Genomic DNA, 17,123 nt, shown 5'->3' with positions numbered 1-17,123 from the left:
ACGGAAAGACCTGATGACAGTAACTAGCCCAGACTAGTTCTTTGACTTCAAAGAACTTACAATCTTATGCTCAAGGAAACTGTCATTATTCCAGCAAGTAATGGAGGTCCTGCAATGATCAGGCAATTTCAATGTAATATATGAGAAGTAATGTAATAGGTCCAATCTTGGGAGCATATACTCGTGGGGTCAGTGTGGGTTTCCTAGAGGAGTGGTTACTACACCCAAAATAAGGGTAGTAGTTAGCAAAAACAACAACAACAACAACAACAACAACAAAACTATTAGTAAAGAATACAAAATAGTATACAATCCAATCGAAATTGTAAATAATTGTAAGTACTTATGGGACCTGAGAGATAAACAGATTGGAACAAGCCTGGAATCATATAATCAGAGTTTCAGAAGGGTTCTGAGAAGTTTTCTGGCCAAACTTCCATCCTGTGCTTGAATTATTTCTAGATCTCTTAAATGATCATATAGCTTAGCTTAAATCTTTCCGTTGACAAAGATCTCACATCCATTCCATCTTTAAGTAACTCTGATTATTAGAAAGTTCTTCTCTATGTTGAATTGAAATGTACCTGCCTTTGGTTTTTACCCATTGGTAAAAACCCATTACTCATTTACCCATTAGTTGACTCAATATTAGTCAACACCATGGAGCAAACAGAACACATCTATTTCTTTCTCTTATATGACAGCTTTCAACTGTCATCTAAGGGACTAGCAAACCTGTCCTGTGAAGGATCAGAGTAAATATTTTAAGGTTTTCAAGCCATGTTGTCTCTATTACAACCACTCAACTCTACCATTGTAACATAGAGCAGGCACAGACAATATATGAATGAGTAGGGTAACTGTCTTCCCATAAAACTTTATTTACGACACTGAATTTTCAATGTATGAATATTCCGATTTTTTTCCAACAATTTAAACATGGGAAGAATATTTAACTCATAGACCATACAAAAACAGGTAGTGAACCAGATTCAGCCTAGAGGCTGTCCCTTTCCGAACACCTAAACTATTTGATAGCAGATTCGGTGCTGTTCCTACCTTGGTTTTTCCCTTCTCCAAACAGAATATTCCTGGTATCTACATATTTTCTTGTAAGACATAGTAATATCTTCTCATTATCCCAGGCTAAAAATGAATTTTTTTGTTTGTTTTTGTCTTTTTCTGTGTGCATGTGGCCATTACCTACATACATTGTATTATTGGTCTGATGGTACTCTAATCCATAAGATGCATTATCTCTTTAAATCCTCAAACCGGGGCTCCTGGGTGGCGCAGTCGGTTAAGCGTCCGACTTCAGCCAGGTCACGATCTCGCGGTCCGTGAGTTCGAGCCCCGCGTCAGGCTCTGGGCTGATGGCTCGGAGCCTAGAGCCTGTTTCCGATTCTGTGTCTCCCTCTCTCTCTGACCCTCCCCCGTTCATGCTCTGTCTCTCTCTGTCCCAAAAATAAATAAAAAACGTTGAAAAAAAAAATTTTAATCCTCAAACCAATCCTTAGGATACAGGAGTGCTGACTCATAGGGGCACTTGTATCCCAATGTTTATAGCAGCGCTTTCAATAATAGCCAAATCATGGAGAGAGCCTAAATGTCCATCAACTGATGAATGGATAAAGAAGATGTGGTTTATATATACAATGGAATACTACTTGGCAAAGAGAAAGAATGAAATCCTGCCATTTGCAACAATGTGGATGGAACTGGACGGTATTATGCTGAGTGAAATAAATCTGTCAGAGAAGGACAGATATCATGTTTTCACTCATATGTGGAACTTGAGGAACTTAACAGAAGACCATGGGGGAAGAGAAGAGGAAAAAATAGTTTCAAACAGAGAGGGAGGCAAACCCATAAGAGACTCTTAAATATAGAAAAAAAACTGAGGCTTGATGAGGTGGGAGGCAGGGGAGAGGGGAAAATGGGTGGTGAGCATTGAGGAGGGCACGTGTTGGAACAAGCCCTGTGTATTGGAGGTAAGCGATGAATCATGGGAATCTACCCCCGAAACCAAAAGCACACCGTATACAATGAATGTTAACTAATTTGACAATAAATTATATTTTAAAAAAAAAAAAAACAACAATCCTTGAAAAGAAGGTGTTATTAATTCATTTCTTACCTTGTTCCAGAAGCTAATATTATCCCTACTCTATAGATGAGGCAACGAAGGCTCACAGAAGACAAGTGATTTGTCCCAAATCATGTGCTTAGAATGTGACAAGAAGAAGGAGATCTCCTAACACCTAGTCCGGGCAACTTCCATCATATCACGTTCTCTGTATCTAGAGAGCTTGTAACCCTGTAGAAGCGAACGGGGTTGATCCAATGTGGCGTGTTTGGGGAGCCCGGGAGGCTTCCAAAGATCGTCACTTCTCTTTCTACTCTTCTGAACCATGTTTTCAGCAGGCAGATCTGGCATCTTATTCAGAATTAGAACAAAGCCAACAGTTTATAAGTTGCAGAATCATCCTCCTGCCTCTTTTGAGAGGTATCAAAATCGTAAAGAAAGGAGATTCTGAACTAACTTAGAATTTAGAGAGGGGGGGAAAACAAGGACACCGGGAGAAAGCAGATGAGATTAACAAAGCCAAGTTGTCTGCAACAACCCTAGACACAAAAACTAGCTGTTGATTGATTTCAAGCAGTGAATCAGGCCTCATCATTTTAATGAAAAAAAGAGATGAATCCACTCAGTCAACATACTCAACCTTGTTCCTCCAGCTCAAATCCAGACACAGAAATAGATTTCCCACATATTCCAATAGTAAGAGGAGACAGGTAGGAAAGGAACGGCAAGCCCTAATTTCCAGCAGTTGTGAAAACAGCACGCTGGCTTTCACTTATTGGCATCATCTTGGTACAACTAAAGTATAATTCTAAACTTTGGGAGGCGGATCATTTTTCCTTTTTGTTAAATGTGTGTTTATGTAGTTTGAGAGAGAGCGTGTGCACACACGCGCCTGCGAGTGGGGGAGGGGCAGGGAAAAAGGGAGAGAATCCCAGGCAGGCTCCACACTATCAGCACAGAACCCCGACGCGGGCCTCGATCCCATGAACTGTCAGATCATGACCTGAGCCTAAATCAAGAGTCGGACGCTTAACCAGCTGAGCCATCCAGGTGCCCCAGGATTATTTTTCTTATATGACTGAGAAACTGTCTTTGGAGACAATTACAAGAGAGACGTTTCAGACATGTTTTGCACAATTCCACTTTGGAAGGAGTAAAAGTATGCCCTCTCCCTCACAAAGTGACCACTGGGTAAGAGTGAGGGATTTGTATTAAAATCAAGTGTTGCTACTTTACAGTCTTGTCAAGAGTTCTTTTCTTCCCCCTTTTGAACCAGATTTCAATTTTGATCAGAAATGTTATGGTGAGCTAACGTCTTGATGACCACATCAATTTTGAAACATTAGCTTGGCTCTTTCCTGTTTTAATATTGTTCTAACATCACTGACATTTCCTTTCTGGAGTTAAATACCACCTTTCAATGTGAGGTTCAAGTACTAATCAAAAATACTCTTGGGTTTAATAAAGCCAACCAACAACTCTGCTTTTCCTAGACTGTGCAGACGATGGGCAAAGGACACACTTCGTGAGTTAAGAATTCGCTGGTGTTCACCATGTTCCAACCAGGCTGTCTGCAAGGAGACCTACTCAAGGAGCATTAGTTTATATCCACTGGCCTGGTTTGTGTAAATGCCAATCCACTGTTTTCAGAGCCGGGTGTCAGACTGGCTCTAGCTCCGTTTCATAAACACCAAAGTCTGAGCACCCAAACCCCAGAAAATCATGTTTTGGCTCCCGGCTATCATGACTTGATTTATAATAGTACAGCCTAGTCAACACAGTTGTTGAAAAGAAAGAAAAAGAAAAAAGAAAACTTTGATGGTCTTAATTTACTTCTTGTTGTAGAAAGAATCAATATGTTCTATTTATAAGGCTTTATCAGATCATGAAATGTTACAAATTTTAAATGTTACAGTCAGGACCTAAAACTTTGAATCTCTTGGGTTGGACTTAGTTATAATTGCCCCTCCTGTTATAATACATGTTATATTGTATCATAATCACCTTTTTAGTACTTGTGCTATGTATTACTGGTTTCCCTCAGCTAGAGTGAAAGCTCCATCAGGGCAGGAATTCTTGTCCTTTTGTTCACTTATGCATCCTAGGCACCTGGAACAGTGTCGGGCACATACCAACCACTTAATATGTCTGTAGTTAATAGATAGATGGATGAATGAATGGATAGAAGGAAGGATGGATGGATGGATGGATGGATGGATGGATGGGTGAAGTAATATCTGCTACTAGATTGTGAACATCTAGTAATATAACAATGAAAAGATAATACATTCCCACTGTTAAACCTACAAAAAAACTTGTAAAACCAACCTGTAGAAAAAGATTATGACACTAATTAGGGATATTTGGACAGTGGATGTTTTATATTAATAAATTATTGTTTATTTGTCTAGGTATGGAATGTATTCTAGTTACGGTTTCCATATTGAAATATGTAAAAATACGGTGATGGCTGGGATTTGTTTCAAAATACTCTTGGGGCAAAGAGCCCCAACAAGACCAAATGAAACAATATTGGCCATGAGCTGATCATTATTTTAGGGTGACAGTTGCATGGAAGTTTATTGTTTTCTTTGCATTTGCACATATTTAATTTTTTCATAGTAAAAAGTTAAATATTAAACCCATACGAAATGGCAAGCAGCTAAAAGTAAGATTCCTTCCCATCTCTGAATTCTAAGCTCATTCACTTAAGAGGACAAACAGAAGATATCAAGCATCTAAATTATGTGCCAATGGTGCGCCTGGGTGGCTCAGTTGGTTGAGCATCTGACTTCGGCTCAGGTCATGATCTCATGGCTGGGTGATTTCAGGCCCCGAGTCAGGCTCTGTGCTGACCGCTCAGAGCCTGGAGCCTGCTTCGGATTCTGCGTCTCCCTCTCTCTCTGCCCCTCCCCCGCTCATGCTCTGTCTCTCTGGCTCTCTCTCTCTCTCTCAAAAATAAATAAACATTCAAAAAATCACATAAATAAAATAAAATAAAATAAAATATGTGCCAAGCATTATTCTAGTTACTGGAGATACCGCGAGCCGTAAGGGAGCATTGCATGTAGTGGGAGAAAGGGACAACAAATAAGTTCACAAATAAACACATAAGACAATTTTAGAGAGTGACAGGCGCTTAAGAAAACAGAACCAGTTCTTCTCCCCAAAGGCAACCACTGTCACCCGATATTCTAGGCATTTGCCAGCACGTGTGCATGTGCGTACATGTGTATGCATCACACACTCTTATCATACACACCCTTTTTTATTCAGGAGCGTCCACGCTGCTCTGTACTTTGTTTCTTTCCCTGAACAATACATCATACGGATCCGTCTCATTTACTTTGCATCCGCAGAACTTAGCACCGTGCCTGGCACCTGTCAGACCCTCAGCAGATGTTCGATGAATTCGGTACCTAATCAAAAGGAGTTGAAGACCGGGAACACCAGCTTCTCAACCTTTTTGCACCTCTGCTTCTTTCTGCAAGGTTGGCATCTAAGGGAGCTTTGCAGAGAAGCATGGTGCCTGGCCCAAGGAAGGTCTCCAACAAATGTTCACTGGAGGAACTCAGAATGGCCTGAGGACCGTGACAAGGCAGAGTGTCAGATAAACTTCTTATTAATGTCAACTGGGTAACGGCTGTCCTGTGCCAGGAAGTGAATGATCGTCAAGTCCCACTCTGGACAGGAGTTCCCTCACACTGGGAAACAGAGCTCAAGCTTATGTTCACTGCACATGCCCCAACGCCTGGCTTCATTTTGGGTTTTGGGGTTTTGTTGGTTTGGTTTCGGGTCTTTAATCTCCTCGAGCTCCTTCGAACTCTAGAGTCTCTTAATAATATGGTTGCCCCAAGAATAGCTTTTCATTCTCAACAGACCTCATAGACCTATTCATGAAATCACTGGGAGATCATGTACATCACTACGTCCTTCCGGAAGGCCTTGGATCTTGCAGAATCCAATATGTTGCGTTAATTTTGAGCACTGTATCTGTAGCCGTCCTGTTGATTCTGCTGTTATTTTGCTGGCCAGCAGCAATGATGGAAAAGCTACCTGAGTGCAGCAGCCACCAGGTAATTTGGGCCCTGAACTTGCTTCAGTTTGAGTAGCTTGAGAGAGGTTACAGGTATTTGAATATTCCTTTTTAGAAAAAAACAACTGAGTTACTTAACAAATAAAAAAAAAAAATGCAGTGAAAGGGAAGAACAAGTTACTGTCAATTGGAATTTATTTACATACCTGGTAGCAGGACTCATATTTGAGATAATGCCCCATTTGTGTACACAGAGTTGAGGAATGTGAAAATATTCTTACCACTGACGCATCAACGTCAGTATGTTCTGCTTCCTTTGTAGGTCATATTATTTGAAAGATGGAAAGATTGTTCCAACACGTGGACCTGGATACGCCTTCTTCAAAAGCCCAGAATCTCATTGAACCCTCTCTCACTCTCTTTTTTTGATGTTTACTGATTTATTTTTTTGAGAGAGAGAGAGAGTAAGTGGGGAGGTGCAGAGAGAGAGAGGGAGACAGAGAATTCTAAACAGCCTCCACTTTATCAGCGTGGAGCCTGATGCGGGGCTAGAACTCATGAACCAAGAGATCATGACCTGGATGAAACCAAGAGTCAGATGTTTAACCGTCTGAGCCACCCAGGTGCCCTGACTTTCTCGCTCTCTCTTTTTTTTAATTGAAGTGTGGTTGACACACTGTGTTACATTGGTTTCTGAACTCTGTCTTCAAAATGTCACTGAAAGGACTCTTTTTGAAATAACATTGGGGTTTAGATGGGCTCGGCGCTCAGATCTCTCCATGAATGCTATGTGTGCTGAGTGAGTTGTAGGTGTTTGTGTGAAGACAGAAAAGTGAACATAAACATGCAAGAATGTAATAAGCAAAAGAGGCTAGAGAATGTATGTGAGTTTGAAAGCCAAAGGGAAGATACCAAATAAATGCCCTCTTAAGTTAGCCACCAAAACGGTCCTAGAAACAAGGACTGGCCAAAATACTTAAAGCCTGGTCAGGCAGCACACCTCTGTCTGTAACAAAATACAGACTGGTGGCCTAAATAACAGACGTGGATTTCCCACTGCTCTGGAGGCTGCAAGTACAAGATCAAGGTGTCAGTCAGCATAGTTGGATTCCGGCAAGAGCCCGTCCCCTGGCTTGCCACCCTCTCACTGTGTTCTCACATGGCCTTCGCTGTGTGTGTGTGTGTGTGTGTGTGTGTGTGTGTGTTGGGGTAGGGAGAAGGAGGGAGAAAGAGTAAGAGAGACGAAGAGAGAGATCACTCTTCCTCTTCTTTTAAGGACACAAATCCCATCATGGGAGCTTCACCCTCACAACCTCATCCAATACTATTAAATCTCCCCCAAGGTTTCACCTTCAAATACAATCACATTGGGAGTTAGGGTTTCAACATGTGAATTTTGGGGAGATACAAATATTCAGTCTACAACCACTCATAAAGTAATGGTATTTCATATGGTTGTTATGAGAATCTAAGTACTATTTTTTAAAGAAATATTTATTTTTGAGAGAGAGAGAGAGAGAGACCACAGGGGAAGGGCAGAGAGAAAGAGGGAGAGAGAAAATCCCAAGCAGGCTCCACACTCTCAGTGCAGAGCTGGACTTGGGACGTGAACTCATGAACCATGAGATCATGACCTGAGCCAAAATCTGAAATCAAGAATTCGTCCTTAACCTACTAAGCCACCCAGGTGCCCCAAGCATCTAAGTATTTAAAGAAGCCCTTTCCCATGCTTGCTTTGGAACGATCATTCATTTGGCATGCAAGAAATATTTATTATCATTTACTCTGTGCAGTCATGGGCCTTGGGAGATACAGAAGGAATAAAAACAGATGTGATCCCTTGTCCTCAAGGGACACACTCTTTATTGAGAGAAGGGGAAAGACAATGAACAAGTAAGCAAATAAGTAAATAAAATTAAATTATTCATCACTTGCAATTCTGCTTTGAAGGACAAAAACAAGGTTCAGTTCTCGAGAAAAGAAGAGGGGGATAAAGGGAATTCACTTTAGATGGAATACTTACAGAAAGGCTCTTTGAGAAGGTAACATTTAAGCTGACACTTGAAAGATAAGGAAGAAAATTCTAGCAGATGTGAGACCTCCAGGCAGAAGAGAGTTTGACTTGTTCTAGGAGTCCAACAAGGCCCACGTGTCTGGGACACAGTGAGTGAGGAGGAGAGTGTCACAGCATGAGGTTGGAGAGGTGGGCAGGACAAGACTGGGGCCTTGCAGGTCAAAGAAAGGCATTATTTTCTCCCAAGGCCAATGGAAACCATCAAAGAGCTTTAAGTCAGAAAAGATATAGTTTGCTTTGTGTGGCTTCTACTCTCTTCATTTATGGGAAGCACTCAGTAGATGGAAATAAAGAAGGCAGGAAGAGACAGAGACGAGAGTCTTAGATGATGGAGACAGAAGCAGTGGAGATATTTTGAGTCCGTGAGAATTCTTCAGCCGTAACAATCTCAGAAAATTATTTGCCGACCAAGTAGTGCTTGAACACTATTTATCAGGTGATGAAGGGACGGTGCATTCAGCAAACACTTGTTGGATGTCTACCCAGGCAGGCCATGGGGTGGTAGTACAAAGATGAAGAAGACCAAACCTCTGCCCACCAGAGTCCTCAGCTAGTCAAGAACATTGACAAGTGCACAGACGATTTTCAGGGAACCTGCTAAAAGCTCCAGGAGGGGTCATTAGGGGACTAGGAGCAGGACCCAGAAGATTGAACCCAGCGGGGGAGGGCAGGTAGCAAGAGAAAGTCGTGTTCTCAAAAGAGATGACAGACAACTGAGCAGACTTTGGGAGGAATGAGGAGGATGGGTGGAGTTGGGTGTGGAGGGAAGATGTGTGACCCAGGGCACGTGCAGGCCACCATGTTGGTGAGTAGGGCCGGAGCCCTGAGTGCCCAAACGGAGCGGCAATAAAGAACCTACGTACCAATGGGGAGCCTGGGTGGCTCAGCCAGTTGGGCCTCCAACTCTTGGTTTCATCTCAGGTCACGGTCTCGCGGTTCATGCGTTTGAGCCCCACATCGGGCTCTGAGCTGGCAGTGCAGAGCCTGGTTGGGATTCTTTCTCTCTCCCTCTCTCTCTGCCCCTCCCTGCCTTCCTTTCTCAAAATAAATAAATAAACTTATTTTTTTTTTCAAAAAAAGAACCTATGTGCCAACAAGAAGAGGGTAAGAAGGCTCAGACAGATGTCTCCAGAAAGAAGTGGAAAGAGCAGTTAGCAAAGGGAATGAAGACAGAAGCAATAGCCCAGGCAACAATAGACAAATCAAATCTAAAGCAAGATTATGAGATACATAAAGGCCAAGACTCCATTAGAGTCTTTTCTTGTACTCCCTAGGGCACCAGGTACAGCACTGAACACATGGGATTAAAAAAATTATTGTTCAATTGGATGGAGTACGTATAATTGTCCACTCTAATATGCAGTCCGTCCAGTTCTAGATTCAGCACAAAATATTATTCTCCCACAGAGAGGCAAAGAGCTAGGTGCTAGTTTTACATATTTATAAGGCCCCAAACAGGTTAATGTATATTCTTGACATCACAGATTTATTTCTATGTTAATTTACTTTCAGGAAGCATGTATAACCATAATATACATGGTGAGGAAGTAATTTTATTCATATGTTTGGACATAAAAAATATCATTATGCAGTCCAATAATCCCAGTTGACAGTCAGAATCATTTTTAAAAAAAAAAAGAAAGAAAGAAAACAGATACATTAAGAAAGAATTCAAGGAAAGCAACAACTGAGCTCTGATGTGGCTCCTCTGTTTTGCTGGGTGGCACTGATTTATAGCAGAACACCAGCCATTTGCAACTCCATTTCATGATCAATGCCCAGCCAAGCTTGCCTTTCTACAGCATTATGAAGAGTTGCCTCAACATTCGTCTCTGTGCAAGCAGGCCTACTGAAGAACTCTTGACTGCCTACACTTTGCAAGCCACTGAGAAAGCTGCTAATCTTTTATTGTTTTTTCCTGTTTTACTTCTGTCTAGTTTTTACCCTATAGTGACGGCACACGTATTGGTCCCTGAAGAGTCCCTGAAGGGACCACTCTACGCCACTTACAAACCCAGGTGAGTTTGTTTTAGATGTTGATTCAGGTCTTTTCCAAAACAGGAAAGGGCATTTGGATTCCTCTGGATAACTTTGAGATCTCTCTGAAGATATTTAACCTAGAAGGCGTGAACGTCAATCAGGGAGAGCGGGGCTCCATTATGTTGGCCAAGGGCGCCAGCCTCGGTCTAGCCAGCGAGCTGTGGGTGAACCCCACTGCCTCTTGGTATAAATGAGTCCCCACGTTTCACTCCACCCCCTGGAGCCCAGAAAGAAAATGGTTCTGCTATTTGGAACCACAGATAACTGAGAGAGCTTTGTAAACTTTTTTTTTTTATTTCTTTTCCCATCCTTGCTTCTCTTCACATCTGAAATTTAAACGAGTGATAGACCTCTGGCTGTCCCTGCAGCTCCCCCTCACCAGCCCCTCCTTTGGGATAAGCCTCAGCTTCAGGGCCTGGCTTGCCGGAGAAACTGCTTCTTACACACCCAGGGGAAAAATGACAGCTTTTCACTGCAAGCTCCTGGGATCATAAATGGCAAGGGGAAGCGTCCACACACGCCCCAACCTGCCTCTTTCAAAACGTCAGCCTCGCCAGCAGGGTAGGGAAATCTTCAGGGAGCTTTAGCAACTCTTTACATAACTTTCTGGAAAGTAGTTTAATGGTGTTTACACCCCCGAACGATCACAGGTGACCACTCTGCCGTTCTAACGCCTACAAGGTGAATGACCAGCCCACCCTATGGCCGAAACCTGGGCTCCTTCTTCTTTTTGAGCGCCCCTGGAAGGCAGGGAGAGGGACGGAAGGACAGAGCTAAATGGGAGGGAAGTTACCTTAGTAAAGAATGAGGTGTCCAAAAAGCTGGCAAAAGACCCATCTTTTTAAGCCTTGAGGTGAGAAAGCCAACTGCTTTTCCTGGAACTTGCTCTAAATTTCACACCCCTTTTTGCACAATATCTGCTATCCGGTGAGTTGCGTGAGGTCCTGCATAAAAGCAACAGAATAAGTACTCGGTGGGTATAATTTATTCATAAGTGCGTGAGCACCGAAAGAAGTGAAATTCATACAGGGTTTATTTAGCTGCTGCATTGCACACAGCAAAGTGCGTGGCACACCAGCAAAACACCCCCAAATGCTCATTTAAATTCTCTTAAGGCCGTACCTAAACCTGGAGGACACAGTGAGTTTCCAGCCTCATCACGTCATACTTGGGGCTTTCAGAACTAATATATCATCCTGTCCATGTGAGATCATGAGAGAAATATTGACTATGGAAATTAAAGGTTTGCTGTTACCCTTTTAGATTGAAGACTATAGGGGAAAATGAAAGGCATTTGGTTTGGATAGGTTTGGAGAAGGAAAGAAAAAGGTGGCAAAAATAGATTGTCGTTCGCAGGTTACAATTTCATCTCAGCTTAATAAAATTTTAAGTTTGGCGTGTTTTGTAAGTCCCTAGAGCGATAGGGACTCAAGATCTTTGGGCTTGGCATTGCACGAAAGGCTAGACCTGTTTTATGTATCTTTTTTTTTTAATGTTTATTATTTATTTTCGAGACAGAGACAGAGCATGAGCAGGGGAGGGGCAGAGAGAGAGAGAGGGAGACACAGAATCCGAAACAGGCTCCCAGGCTCCGAGCTGTCAGCACAGAGCCCGACGCGGGGCTCGAACCCACGAACCATGAGATCATGACCTGAGCCGAAGCAGGACGCTCAACGGACTGAGCCACCCAGGCTCCACTTATGTATTGTTTTTAATACACTTTTCACCATATTTACTGCAGAAGTCACTTTGGGAAAATTAGACATGGCACAATTTCCATACTGAAGAACCACAAACTCCCATAGACAGTGCATTAACCTATTGTGTAACTACAATACCAGGTACGAGAAAGAAAATTTTATTAAAACATCATTTTTGTGCCTTTTAATTTTCCCCTATTCCACTCAGTAGACAGTCTTGGAAAATCTGCCACAGCCTTAACTTTATCCTTAAGACAGAAAGTGACTACGTGCTTCCGATATATCTGATGTTTTTCTTTTTGTTTATAAATAACTTTCCTTTAAGGAACAATCAATGGCAGTCAGAAATGAGACAATTATGAGCAAATTATATTTTACTCTCTTCATACAAAAATACAAACATGAATATGAAGGTATCTAAAAACACAGAAATAGTAAGTGATAGCTTCCATACATCAAGACAAAAACATAGCTAGAAGGCAAAGTTTTTCAAAATGAAGACGCGCTTTCTTGTCTATTGGGTTAAAATCCCCAAATCCTTCAGCAAATGCATTATTCCACATTTGGAACAATGTTAATATTTTGTTATCACACAAACTATGGACATAGCTGGTCATATTATTACGTTGATTTGCCTGTACAGTGGGAGTCCGGTGGGAAAGAAAATATCATTCTTGCTTATACAGCAGTGAGAAATACCAGAATAAATCTGAAACTAAAGTTGACCTTTGAAGCATTTTAAATGCAAAGTTAAAGCATTTCTTCAAGTTAAAGCATTTCTTCATCTACGGTGTGGGTATCTATACACTGCATAATGTCTAACGCTTGTACAAGTTGAGCTTTTTGCATAGATTAATACCTAACTCCTACTTTCTGGACACCCTTTTACCCCAGGGTTGTCCTTAAAAACCCTCTCCCCCATGGATAAGTATTCTTGAGACGTGTGGAAAAGAATATCCGGCCTCCTCCAGCAAATAGATAAAGCTAAACCAGAAATACGAAAGAAATAAACCCGACGAGGCAATAGGGAAAGTATAGAAACTGTCCTAGTCAAAACGCTTTAGCTTCAAATGAAAAGATAAGCAAATTAAAACCTCATGGGTAAAAATCCATGCCACTCCTTACACCAAACCCAAACTACTACCAGGACTTCGAGTTCGCTCGGTGTAGACATCCCGCCAGACATAATGTATGTGATAAAGCTTCTGGCTTTTTATCTTCAGACTGGTTTGCTATATTAATTCAAGAGTCTCAGGAATATGAGAAACAATGGCAATCATTCAAAATTTTTCATTATCTGCTCTTGGATGTGTCTTCATTTGTCAGAGCTGTTGGACTCTAATAAAGGAGCTGCTTCTGTCTTTTTATATAAATTTGGGTTTATTCCTTCTCCGTCCGAGTTTCAGTCCTGGGCTACCCTGGCCCGGCGGGGGGGGGGGGGGGGGGGGGGGGGGGCGGCTGGGCTCCTCCTTCTTCCCCACATAGCCTCAGGTTGGTGATATCAGTCTCTCCACCAAGACTGCCTTTCTCTCTGATCTTTCAGGCCTTAGAATCATCTTTAGCTACAATCACGCCATTAGTGAATGGGTCAGGGAGGGCCAGACTTTTCCCAATTGAACTGATCACAACTTCATGAATATCTAAGGGCCAGGATTATTACAACGAAATTTTAGGAATGAAAGCTGTTCTCCTAGAAGGACCAAGTAACCTGTAGTTAGTCAACAATAGAACTCCCTAGAAATATTTATTTCCAGAAGTGTGCATCTGGAGAGGGGTTCTCTGTCCCTTACCCTTTTTCGCAGGCAGTAACCCATTCTCCCTAAAGGCAGAGGGGGTGGAGGTGATGTACCAGTGAGGTGAAAAAAGGTCACAACCTTAGAAGTTGTGCTAAGACTCTGTTAGCATAATAATATCCCAGAGTTTGAGTATAAGGACTGGGCAATATTAGCAAGAGAAAGGATTGTTTTGTCTTGTAGAAATTTCACTCCAAGGGACGTGAATAGTCACCCCCCCCCCAACTCCCCTACCCCTTAAGGGGAAACCAAAATGGAATGATTGGTGATAAGTGTGAACCCTGGAATAGAAGCCCCACAGTAAAAAGACTAAATGGGTTTGGGGAAACACCAGAGACAGATCAGAGGGGAGACCCTCTGACGCCCTTGGCAGGTAGTATGTGAGGGCACAGGTACATTGGTGGACGAAATTCTCTTAGGCTTTTGCATTGACGGGTTCCTTTTCTTGGAACCCTCATCTCCCTGACACCCATATGCCTATCTCACCTCCAGATACCCATAGGGAGAAGTCTCACCTCTTTCAAGTCTTTCCTGAAATGTCACCATTTCAGTGAGAGCTACCCACCCACGCTACTTAAAATTGCAGACTACCCTCTACCCATCTACCCTAGATCCTATTTCTTTCTTCTATCTACTTATCATCTCCGAACTATATACTGTATTACATGAGATTATTTACTTTTTTTTTTTTTAATCATCCTTTATGGCCAGCTTCCCCTCACCCATGGGAGGGGAGGCGGTTTGGGGCTGTTTTGTTCACTCATGTTCCCTAATTCTCTCAAGCACCTGGAACACAGTCTGTGTATAGTCAGTTCCTCTCTGCCCTTGGACTCCATACCACAGGCCACCCCCAATATTACCCAGTACGGTGAATTACGTTATTGTCAGCTCAAAAATCGTCACTATGACCACAGCATGTACAGCTCAGACCACCATCTCCAAGTCCTCTGACCCAGAATTCTCTTGCTTTAATTTTGTTATGTTCATTTGTTTTTGAGAGAGAGAGAAACAAGGCGCAAGCAGGAGAAGGGCAGAAATAAAAGGGAGACAGAATCCGAAGCAGGCTCTGGGCTCCGAGCTGTCAGCACAGAGCCTGATGCAGGGCTTGAACTCACAAACTCTGAGATGCCGACATGAGCTGAAGTCAGACACTTAACTCACTGAACCTCCCAGGCACCCCTGAATTTTCTATCAGAGTTTGCATCCAATCCCCACACGGCTTCCAAGAACTGAGGTCTCCTTGTTCAGCTTGGAGTAGAATTGCTAATAAGTCATCACTGATAAACTATGCTTGGCCAAGAGACAAACTTTATAGAAGGGAGAGAGCCTTCGAAAGACAAAAAAGTAACAGAAAAACAAACGTTCATCTCCCATGAGTTACTACCACCACACCATCAAACTTCTAACAGTGAGGAACAAAAAGGGAAGGGAAAAATAAGAAGACAGAGGGAGAGAAAAGATGTTAATACATTAACTAGTTACATTGGAAAAAGAGTTACCAGTTTAGGTACCGTCACTCTAAACTGTCAAATCTCGAATTTTTGAATTCCAAAGAAAAATGCCAAAGAAAGAAAGAAAGAAAGAAAGAAAGAAAGGAGAAAGAAAACACATTGTAAAATAGAGTGAAATTTGAGGCCCCCAACCAGCATCAGGATGGTCATTTTAGGCCTTAACAATTTTAATAACTTTTTTACTTTGGCCTGGAGAGACCAGAGAAAGTTTTTTAATTAGGCCTCTAAAAGCTAGAAGTCTTAATTATAGGAATTGTCTATCATTAATTCTCGCCCCTGAAAAGTTAGCTCTGGAGACTCTGTTGTTTCTATATTTGCCTTTCAGTACAACTGTTGCTATTTTGTTAGGCACGGGTGCATTTTGTTGAGTTTACTATCAGGACTCACAAGGTTCAGACAGACTTTGGCAACTCTTGGGTTCTCAAATGAGACTTTGAAATTCATAAAGCAACCGCATTTCCCATTTTCTGTTGCACATCAAGTGAGTTCTGAAGAGCAGAGTTCCAAGCTGTCCTTCCTGTGAAAAGAGCCCCTGACACTGGATAAACCAGGTGAACTGTTTGGTTTCCATAATTCTCTTTGTTTCTAAATATAACTGCAAAATAATCCACCTCTTCAGGAGGCACAGGTGAAGGAGAGGGGTTAGGACGCTTCCTCCTTAGGGAACCAGAGCAAAGGATGATGGGCCAGAGCCAATGTCAAGAAGATGACGAAGGGGGAAATGTCATTTGCTCCTTCAGCACCTGTTTAATTATTAGTCGGTATCACTTTTGTCACTGCAAGGAGGTAGACAACAGGGCTAAAGAGAGGATACGAAAAACATCTGGATGCTTTGAACAAGAGTCAAGTGATGAATGAATGAATATATCCTGAAGAGACACACATACGTGTACAGAAAATCAAATAACAAAATAAGGATGTCTTTAAGTGAATGTAAATTTAGGAAGCATTTTATTTATTTGTTTGTTTGTTTCATTTGAGAGAGAGAGAGAGAGAGAGAGAGAGCTGAGGAGGGGAAGAGGCAGAGGGAGAGAGAATCTTAAGCAGGCTCCAAGCCCAGTGTGGAGCCTGAGGCAGGACTCGATTCCACAACCATGAGATCATGACCTGAGCTGAAGTGAAGAGTAGGATGCTTAACCAAATGAGCTGCCCAAGCGCCCCTCAAATATGAAGCAGTTTAAATCTTGGATTTTTTTTTTTTTTTTTTAATTTTTTTTTCAACGTTTTTTATTTTTGGGACAGAGAGAGACAGAGCATGAACAGGGGAGGGGCAGAGAGAGAGGGAGACACAGAATCGGAAACAGGCTCCAGGCTCCGAGCCATCAGCCCAGAGCCTGACGCGGGGCTCGAACTCACGGACCGCGAGATCGTGACCTGGCTGAAGTCGGACGCTTAACCGACTACGCCACCCAGGCGCCCCAATCTTGGATTTTTAAATCTTCCCTATAAACTAAAGGGCCAGGGAGTGTGACTTAGAGGGAGTGAGACTTACGTGGATATTTAAAGGATCAATATGCATTTACTGTAGCAATTCGTATCGTAGCAAAATATAAAGGAAACCACAAAAGGAGACCAGTTAATCAAATTGTGGGACTTCATACAGTAGGATACGATACATCTCCAAAGATAATATAGAGGCTTTTACAGAATGAAAAAATCTTTTCAATATATCATTAAGTGGAGGAAAAAAGGTTTACAAATGAGTGAAGGTAATGAAGCCATTTCTGTAAATAAGAAAATACACAAATGCATGAATGAATATAATTGTCACTTATGATGTCTCCCTTAATGAATTAATGAATTATTAATTCACTCATATATATTAGAATGAATATGTATTATAATTATTTTGATAAGGAAATACATATATATATATATATATA

Source organism: Panthera onca, chromosome B2 (genome assembly GCF_046562875.1).
Source record: "Panthera onca isolate mPanOnc1 chromosome B2, mPanOnc1 haplotype 2, whole genome shotgun sequence".
Lineage (NCBI taxonomy): Eukaryota > Metazoa > Chordata > Mammalia > Carnivora > Felidae > Panthera > Panthera onca.
The sequence above is the reverse complement of the archived record's forward strand: the minus strand, read 5'-3'. Positions refer to the sequence as shown.